This window comes from Xenia sp. Carnegie-2017, unplaced genomic scaffold (assembly GCF_021976095.1).
Source record: "Xenia sp. Carnegie-2017 unplaced genomic scaffold, XeniaSp_v1 HiC_scaffold_24, whole genome shotgun sequence".
Lineage (NCBI taxonomy): Eukaryota > Metazoa > Cnidaria > Anthozoa > Malacalcyonacea > Xeniidae > Xenia > Xenia sp. Carnegie-2017.
In genome coordinates, this window is record NW_025813487.1 from 3,976,063 (window position 1) to 3,986,405 (window position 10,343).

The following is a 10,343-nucleotide window of genomic DNA, read 5'->3' on the forward strand; positions in this document are numbered from 1 at the left end:
GAATTCAATTTTTAAAACTTAATGTTCCTGAATAAATAGGTCAACTCACACTTTAATAGTAAATTCAAAAGCCTTTTGAGAAAATTGCACATAGATGTTGATGGTCGTAAGGATGATTGCTTGTTTCCATCTACTACAGTTTTCTACAGAAGAAGTATTCTTATTCTGCAAGGCAATCTTTAAGAAATTATCTATATTTACCAGAAATAAATTTGGACCAATTTTGCAAATGATCTTTAAAATTTATCGGTACTATTTCGTGGAATGTCTTACCTCCTGCTATTAAAGAATGTAAAATATTATCTATGTTTTGCAATAATCTGAAACGATGTATAATTGCTTTTTATAACACAAATGACTTGTATTTGAAAAGAGCGCTTCAATACTAATTGAGCATGAATATTTGTTTATTTCTTTGTAAGATTCTACTTGTAATCTTCATAAATGAACTGTCACTTAAACAGGGCATCCTCTAGATTACACTACTACTGTAAGATTCTCTGTAAAACATATTATTATGTATTGTACCTCTGAAAAAATTTCATGTTGATGATTTACTTTTTAATAAAAATGTATGGTTAGATAATTTGGTTATTTTTATTTAACAAATAGATAACATTTAACCGTTGTCTATACAGTTATAGATACACGGGTATGACGTCATTGTGATAAAAACTGAGTGGCAACGAGCCGCAGGTGCAAATCAATGTTTAAAAACCGAGTTTTTTCTTTTCTTTTTGCTCAAATACGTCCAATGCTTCAACTGGGCATTTTTAATTTCTTTATTTGCCCATTCAAGGATAAATTCAGGTAAATATTCAAATAAATTCTCCATTCATTTGTCATTTAAAAATAAGGAATTTTCTGTTACCTCAATTTCGTGCGTCTGTCCTCTTATAGATCATAGCTCTCGACTAATGAAATTGTTTAAATTCTTGCGGCTATTATATAATATTATAAATAAGACGCTCACTACATAGAAATGAAAGAATGTCGACAACTCATTTATTGTGAGTTATTTGATAATATGGTGTTGTTGCAGATGAAGATTATTTTGATGAATAAATAGAGTGACTTTCTTTAGACATGCTTTCAAGAACTGTAAATACAATTTGATATCGTAGAAATAGGTTTTGTATGCTGTTAAAATTTCACATATATAAAAACACCATTTGGGTTTTATGGTCATTTATTGAAAAATGTGAGAGATCATTTTCGTACGTTTATTATGTACATATGACCTTAAAGACAGAAAATGTTACATACTTTCAAAAATTCCCGTATGTAAAAACATCATCATGACGTCATGTCAATAACTGTGATGAAAATTAATAAAACTTTTACGATTTTGACATAAGTTATTAAATTTTTTTGAATAATATTTTCTTGATTAAAATATTGGACAATAATAATTCTCACTTTCTGTCTTCAATGGTTAAAATAAAATTTATCATCATGATGTTGGGTTGATACAACGCTAAATGTACAGTTTCAATTTGTGACAATTGTCAGACAGTATTGAATTACAAGTATAAAAGGATTTATATATATAATAGCTATTTACATAATATTAAATTATATGGTGGGATGAAAAAGGTGAAAGTAAAAGTGGGATAAGATGGTATGAAGTGTGATGAGTGGAAATCACGAAAGAAACAAAAACATATACAATCACAAAGTATACAGACATGGAGTTTCTTTCTGAATTCCACTTATCCTTGAATTCGGCTTTAATATTTATAATAAGAATTCGCTTTCCGCCTGGTATATCCCTGGTCACTATTCTGAAGAAACATTTTACTAGTGGTCTTAAAGATCCTTGTGCTCTAAACACTCCACAGATTTTTGTAGTTCGAAGTTAGGCATCTTATGAAAGAACAGGTACTATAGCGTACATTTTGTAGTCTTATTGATTAGTAAACAACTAAGGTAAACATTTTTCAAATAGTTTACAATAGAGTTTTTTCAATAGACTTTTTTTAAATAAACATCTTTCAACATCACGTGATGTCATCTTCAGTATTAGTGACAATATTATAAATATGTTGTAACATATATGGTAGTAATGTGATGCAGTGGTAATTTATTTAAATATATGTAAGTTATATACAGTAAAATATTGACATGAATTAATGATGATTGTGTTTACAAGGGCTTCTTTAATTCAAAATTTAAAAATGTTAAGTTTTTAAGTTTTTCTTACTGTACAAAAGATAGATAAAAATATCTGTGTGGGATAACTAAGGACAAAATAAGAAATTTATGGGGAGGAGGTTAATCTGCTCCTTCCTCTCTTCTCACTAGAGCCATCACTGTATATTGAATAATCATGTTACATTGAGGTTTAACTTGGCAAAATTTGAGGCTTAGGATTTGTTTGCACTACATACAGGATTTGCTCATCACGACATCTTCATTTGTTTTAAAGTTGTAACAGTTTGGAGTAAATGCTTATTAAGTTAGTAGATTTAGTCAATTTAATTTTGTTTTTGACATTGAACGATATCAATGATTTTAATACATAGAAAATTTAACCTGTAACGATACCATTTCGGTATAGTGTAAACGGAGCCTTATTATAAATGTAGAACTTTACACGTTCAAAGACAAAAGAAAATAATGTAAAATTCCTCATTATCATTTGTTTTAAAAACATTTAGCACATGCAAGGTTCGATGTTTGAAACGGACGTAAAAGATTTAATCCAAAGTATTTCTTTTCTTCAAAGACATTAAAGGATTAATTATTGTATCTTTAAAAGGTGACATGAACCTGAAGAGCCAATCCAAATGAAAATTGTTTATCATTATTTAGAACATGGCAAAAGCCACTCAACCAATCAGTGTCCAGTATTTTGATGTACTTAATCTCATAGTGCCCACAAATCATGAATTGGTATGGGTTTCTTTAAGGCTCTAAGAAAATGCGCAGATGGAGGGAAAATAATGAATACAACAGCTCATTAGTATTCTTTAAATCTCATTAGTATTCCCTATATAGAGAATACTAATTTGGATATTGTTTTTTTATTGTTCATTTCCTTATTCGTATTCTCTAAACAGAAAATACTAATGACTGTAGTAACCCTACAGTGCATATCCGAATATCTAACAAACAGAAAAAGTCTAAGACGGTTATAACATATTATTGTGAAGTAAGCAGATTCATAGTGCACACAAATTTAAAAGGAAAATAACTCTTACAAACAAATCACAAAAACTTAATATTGCACTCAAAATTAATAACGAACACATGTACTCTATCACTTAAAATAAAACGACATACGTGTTTCCCCATGTTCCAAAACCAAAAAAGTCTTTGTCTCTTGTGTATTTGCAGTGCAGCCACATTTTTATTTCTCCTCGTCTACCTTCGCTTTCTTTGGACTTGAAACGTTGACTGCAGAAGGTGGTTGAAGTGAATTTGCAATCTTGCATTCTAACAAGTCCAACTCACTAAGTTCACTCGTGTTTTCAAATGTACAGATTAAAATAAACGATTTTAAAACTACTGCATAAGGATATTTTATCTTCTCATTTTTCAATTTTATTTGTTTTTCTTACACTGAAACAATATTTACTAACTGATAATCACTTAAATAAAAACAAGGCATCTTAGGCCCCGTCCACACGTATCCGGATTCGTCCTAAAACTATTTCATATTCTAAAACAGATCTCAGAAAAAGATCCACTTCATCATCTGTCAACATAAAAGCTTCATTCTTACCTTTGATGACCTTGATGCATTAGCTTTTGTCAGATAATTCGATATTTTATAACCAGCTCATTATTCGTAAAAGCGTATGCTCTCTAAGCAATAATTGGGTATTTGTATCGTTTTCGCGGCTACGTGTGGACACACAAAAACACATCAAATTTGCATACATGTGGACGCGTAAAGTTTTGAATCCAGAACAAAATATTTGCAGCCACGTGTGGACATACAAAAACACATCAAATTTGCATACATAAGGACGCATAAAGTTTTGAATCCAGAACAAAAATGTTTGCGGATACAAATGAATCCGGATACGTGTAGAAGGGACCTTAAACTCACTACCATAAATAATCCCTCGTGGCTTTGACTATGTTCTAAGATGGTTAGAGCTTAATAATTTGTGTCCCATGGGATTAGGAGACCCTCGCATTAGATAAATTTCACTCTATCTAATCCTTGGGACTCTTAATCTCATAGAACACACGTTATCATGCTGTAACCTTTACCACAGAATAAGAATATACAGAAGAAACACTAGTGTCGGTACCTTTGATGATTTTGTCCTCGCGCATGTCGTGCCGCGCATGGTGGCCGCCACTATTCCAGCCAGATGATTAGGGTTTTTGACTTTTTCCAAGCCTTTAAAATGATCCGAAGTTATTTCTTAAGTCAAAATATACTTGAATTCCATTATTCAGTATTGACATCATGTAATTTTAATGGTTGGAAACAAATGAGAAATCCTAATCATCTGACTAGAATAATGGCCGACATGAGGACGCGTTGTACAGCTGAGTGACCCTTCTGTATAATCATTACTCTGTGCCCTTACTTAATTTCAGAAGCGTTAAAATATTTAAGTTCGTATGTGTTTACGTTAACGTAAGTCAGGTCGCTTTAACTTTATAGAGATAAAATGTAAGTATTGTATATTTACTGGCGAAGTAAGAAATATTTATGGATGAAATCAACAGGTCTGTTTATAACCTTTGTAATGTGAAGGATTTTTCCATTTGTCACTAAATAGTTTAACTTTAGAGTGGTAAATGTGTTCATAAAAATCGATTTATGAGATCCGTACTGTATTGGTTAAATAAGGAAGTTACACCATAAGTGGAATGTTATAAAGTTATTAAAGAACATGTACAACGTCATACGTATGTATGAACATTTACATTGGACTATGAAAACTGACTTTATTCTAGAAAGATATAAAGTTATTAAAAGAACATGTGCAACGTCATACGTATGTATGAACATTTACATTGGACTATGAAAACTGACTACATTCTACAAAGATATAAAGTTATTAAAAGAACATGTACAACGTCATACGTATGTTTGAACATTTACATTGGACTATGAAAACTGACTACATTCTACAAAGATATAAAGTTATTAAAAGAACATGTACAACGTCATACGTATGTATGAACATTTACATTGGACTATGAAAACTGACTACATTCTACAAAGATATAAAGTTATTAAAAGAACATGTACAACGTCATACGTATGTATTAACATTTACATTGGACTATGAAAACTGACTTTATTCTACAAAGATATAAAGTTATTAAAAGAACATGTACAACGTCATACGTATGTATGAACATTTAACATTTACATTGGACTATGAAAACTGACTATATTCTACAAAGATATAAAGTTATTAAAAGAACATGTACAACGTCATACGTATGTATTAACATTTACATTGGACTATGAAAACTGACTTTATTCTACAAAGATATAAAGTTATTAAAAGAACATGTACAACGTCATACGTATGTATGAACATTTACATTGGACTATGAAAACTGACTACATTCTACAAAGATATAAAGTTATTAAAAGAACATGTACAACGTCATACGTAAGTATGAATATTTACATTGGACTATGAAAACTGACTACATTCTACAAAGATATAAAGTTATTAAAAGAACATGTACAACGTCATACGTATGTATGAACATTTACATTGGACTATGAAAACTGACTACATTCTACAAAGATATAAAGTTATTAAAAGAACATGTACAACATCATACGTATGTATGAACATTTACATTGGACTATGAAAACTGACTACATTCTACAAAGATATAAAGTTATTAAAAAACATGTACAACGTCATACGTATGTGTGAACATTTACATTGGACTATGAAAACTGACTACATTCTACAAAGATATAAAGTTATTAAAAGAACATGGACAACGTCATACGTATGTATGAACATTTACATTGGACTATGAAAACTGACTACATTCTACAAAGATATAAAGTTATTAAAAGAACATGTACAACGTCATACGTATGTGTGAACATTTACATTGGACTATGAAAACTGACTACATTCTACAAAGATATAAAGTTATTAAGAAACATGTACAACGTCATACGTATGTGTGAACATTTACATTGGACTATGAAAACTGACTACATTCTACAAAGATATAAAGTTATTAAAAGAACATGTACAACGTCATACGTATGTATGAACATTTACATTGGACTATGAAAACTGACTACATTCTACAAAGATATAAAGTTATTAAAAGAACATGTACAACTTCATACGTATGTATGAACATTTACATTGGACTATGAAAACTGACTACATTCTACAAAGATATAAAGTTATTAAAAGAACATGTACAACGTCATACGTATGTATGAACATTTACATTGGACTATGAAAACTGACTACATTCTATAATGACTTTCTTCTATGAAGATGAAAACAGGCAAATGCAAAAGAGAATGAAAAAACATGATTCAGGTTTTACAGAACTTAAATGAGTTCACAAGTATTAAATTTTGTTTGCATTAATATGAGGTTATTATGAAGGATCACGGTGGTCAATTTTTATAATTTGAATAAAAACAAAACAAATCATCTTTAAACTAGGATTTTGTAATTAAATCTTTCAATCTGTAGTTGTCAATATAAGGAGACCACGTCTTGACCACGTTCAACGCGTTTAAATAAAAAAATCGTTAGAATCTTATGATTTCTTTTGCGTTTTAATGTCGTTATGCAAAAGTAACGATGCATGATGTTGTAGAGTAGGTTAGGATTCATTAGACCTTAATGAATTTAAAAACTAGACTTTAATTTTGAGGAAATCTTCATTGAATCTTGCAGTCATGTCTGGATAAGTTAAGGTTCTGAGGCTGGTTTAAAGGCGTTCGGATTGACGTCACCAATATCTTCTAGCCCAAAATTATAATATTAGCGTTATTTAATGTGCGGAATAATTTAATTAATAAATAATTGACGTAATATCGCTGAAAAATGGTCAATTGTTACCAGCATTCACTTATATTAATGAAGGGAGAGCTCAGTTCTTTTGTTTGGCAACAATACGTTTTGTTTTTAAAAATTAGATTTTATAGATATCTGGTATTTTGTTCAAGTACAAACAATGAATTCTAACCCTATAGAGGCAGTTGTTGCTCGAAGGCAACAATCACCAAACGGGATGTGTAAGAACTTTTGAAAAGGCATGGCTCCCAGAGGGTTAAACAATCATGCGGAACAAATACATATAATGACATGCTTAACACTATTTATAAAGACATCATCCACTTCAAGCCACATATAAGCCACGAGGCGTCATGGAAAGTAAATGTTGGTCATATGAGGTAGAACAAGACTTTACAAATAGATGACAAGTATAAAGATTGGTGATTGTGCCAAGCAAAATAAGGTTGTTGCCTTCAACTCTCCTCGAAGTCTAGTTACCGAAACACGTCTCAATTGATTACAGATGTACTTAAACGTGTTGATAAAAAATCAAGACCGCCAATATCTGAATGCTCCTGAACAAGGAAATACCACACATATTTAAACATTTGAAAGCCACGATGTGCAGATATATACTATCAGTATTACATCCTATGTGTTGATAACAGCAGCAAAAAGAAATTTGAAAGAGGAAAACCGTTATGACATATGATACACACGAAGTTACCTGTTTCAAAATCAAGTATGAAAATAGATCCTACGGCTGGAAACTACAAATGTAAGTGACTCAACTGACGATAAATGATATTTTGTATTTGCATTTATCTCTATTGCTCTTGTGAAACTCTCAATGCATAGAAATGCAGTTTTCATAGATTAAGGTGTAGACTTGCAATGAACGAGAGCCGTAATTGTTTTTTTGCTCATTTTTCTACGAATCTCTACTATATTTTTATTAGTAGAACCTCGGGGGAAACAGAACGCCCATAAATACTCTCCTAAACTTAACTTAGCAACATATGATTGAAGATTCAATGAATATTTGGACAAGATTAAAGTCCAGTTTATAAATTCATTATCGTCTCATGAATCTTAACCTACAACATATTGACTTCTTTGCTTTGCATAACGACATTAAAACGCCAAAAAAACTGTAGATTCTAATGAATTTTTTGTTCAAATACGTAGAAGGATTACTTATTGTCTTACTGAAAAGTGAAAAGATCCTAAGGAGCCAATCAAAAAAAAAATTTTAGTCATGACGTAAATTAAGCAAATGTTAACAACAAGAAGTTAGTCACTTAAACGTTGTAGAAAGAAAGGTGAATTTTGTCTTTTTATTGATGGATTACTGAAGTATGAGTTGCATGGAATAATCAACTAGTCTTAAGTGTAGGACTCGTAATATGAAAGCTTTCAGTGTAAAATGCTTTGATAACGATGTAAAGCCTTTGATCGTTTGAAACTTGTTACATCTTTCAAACTTAACCAACTAAAGCTATTTGTGCAATGTGAATGTTCTACCATTTGGATAGTCAAACAGAAAACATATAACAATTTGCTCATTCTCAATATATCTGATTAAGAATTTAAAAACGCAAAGTAACGTCATATGAAGAGTTCTTCATCACGAAATGTCGTACATGTGTTTCATATTTTCTTATATTGTAGATCCCACATGGATGGAGTTGTGAAAGTCCCTTTACCACCTGTGTCATTCACTTCAATTACTCTTACTAGTTTGTCATTACTCATGTGTCATGGTGATTCATGGCCAAGAATGTTCATTTGTAGTTTGGATTTTTTGTGGATGTCAGTTGTTTGTTCATATAATGATGATGGGCCCCATTGTTATATAAGCCCACCTAAAGGTGGTCAGCTGACATTCATAGGAGATCTAAGCTGCACTAAGCATTCTTTGAGTGATGATATAACTGGGGTATTGAAGTGATCCCTTTTCCTTAGCTTGAAGTTACCATAAGAGTGCATTGTAAATAGTAATCTATCGAAATGGTGATTCATAATACCAGTAGCCCCTCGATTGGTTACGTTGATAACTTTGTGTATGAAATGGTACAAACATATTGGATGGACATTGGCTAACGGCATTTGTACATGTGAACATTAATATTGAAATGATTGGACGATAATCTACGAAGATGGAAAACAAGCGAGTGGAAAAACATGATCCATGTCTTGTGGTTTTTAAGTTGAGTAGATGAGCTTTAAAATTAACTTATAGCTATGAGTAACTGCATGAGATATTCAAAAACGATCCCGATGGTCTATTTTTATAATTTGAACCATAATCATGAAAAACACCCATATTAGCTAAAAAAATGTCAATAAAAGATGTCAACTGCTGTGAGAAAATAGCTGGCTTTCACTCGTTACTTTTTACTAATTTTACTAAACGTTTATAAACAAAATTGCAATGCTGCAAGTAGGGCTCATTGAACTTTTAAGATAAAAATGTTACGACATACACGTTACGATATACACGTTACGATGTACACGTTACGATATACACGTTACGATAAAAATGTTACGATATACACGTTACGATATACACGTTACGATATACACGTTACGATATACATGTTACGATATACACGTTACGATATACACGTTACGATATATACGTTACGATATAAATGTTACGATATACACGTTACGATATACACGTTACGATATACACGTTACGATATGTTATTATACATGTTACGATATAATGTTACGATATACACGTTACGATATACATGTTACGATATACACGTTACGATATACACGTTACGATATACATGTTACGATATACATGTTACGATATATGTTATTATACACACGATATACACGTTACGATATACACGTTACGATATACACGTTACGATATACATGTTACGATATACACGTTACGATATACACGTTACGATATACACGTTACGATATACACGTTACGATATACATGTTACGATATACATGTTACGATATACATGTTACGATATACATGTTACGATATAATAATATTACGATATACACGTTACGATATACGTTACGATATACACGTTACGATATACACATTACGATATACATGTTACGATATACACGTTACGATATACACGTTACGATATACACGTTACGATACGATACACGTTACGATATACATGTTACGATAATACAGTTACGATATACATGTTACATATGTTAGTTACGATATACACGTTACGATATACACATTACGGTATACATGTTACGATATACATGTTACGATATACACGTTACGATATACGTTTATGATATATACAGCCACGATATACACGTTACGATATATACGTTACGATATACACGTTACGATATACAGCATGATATACA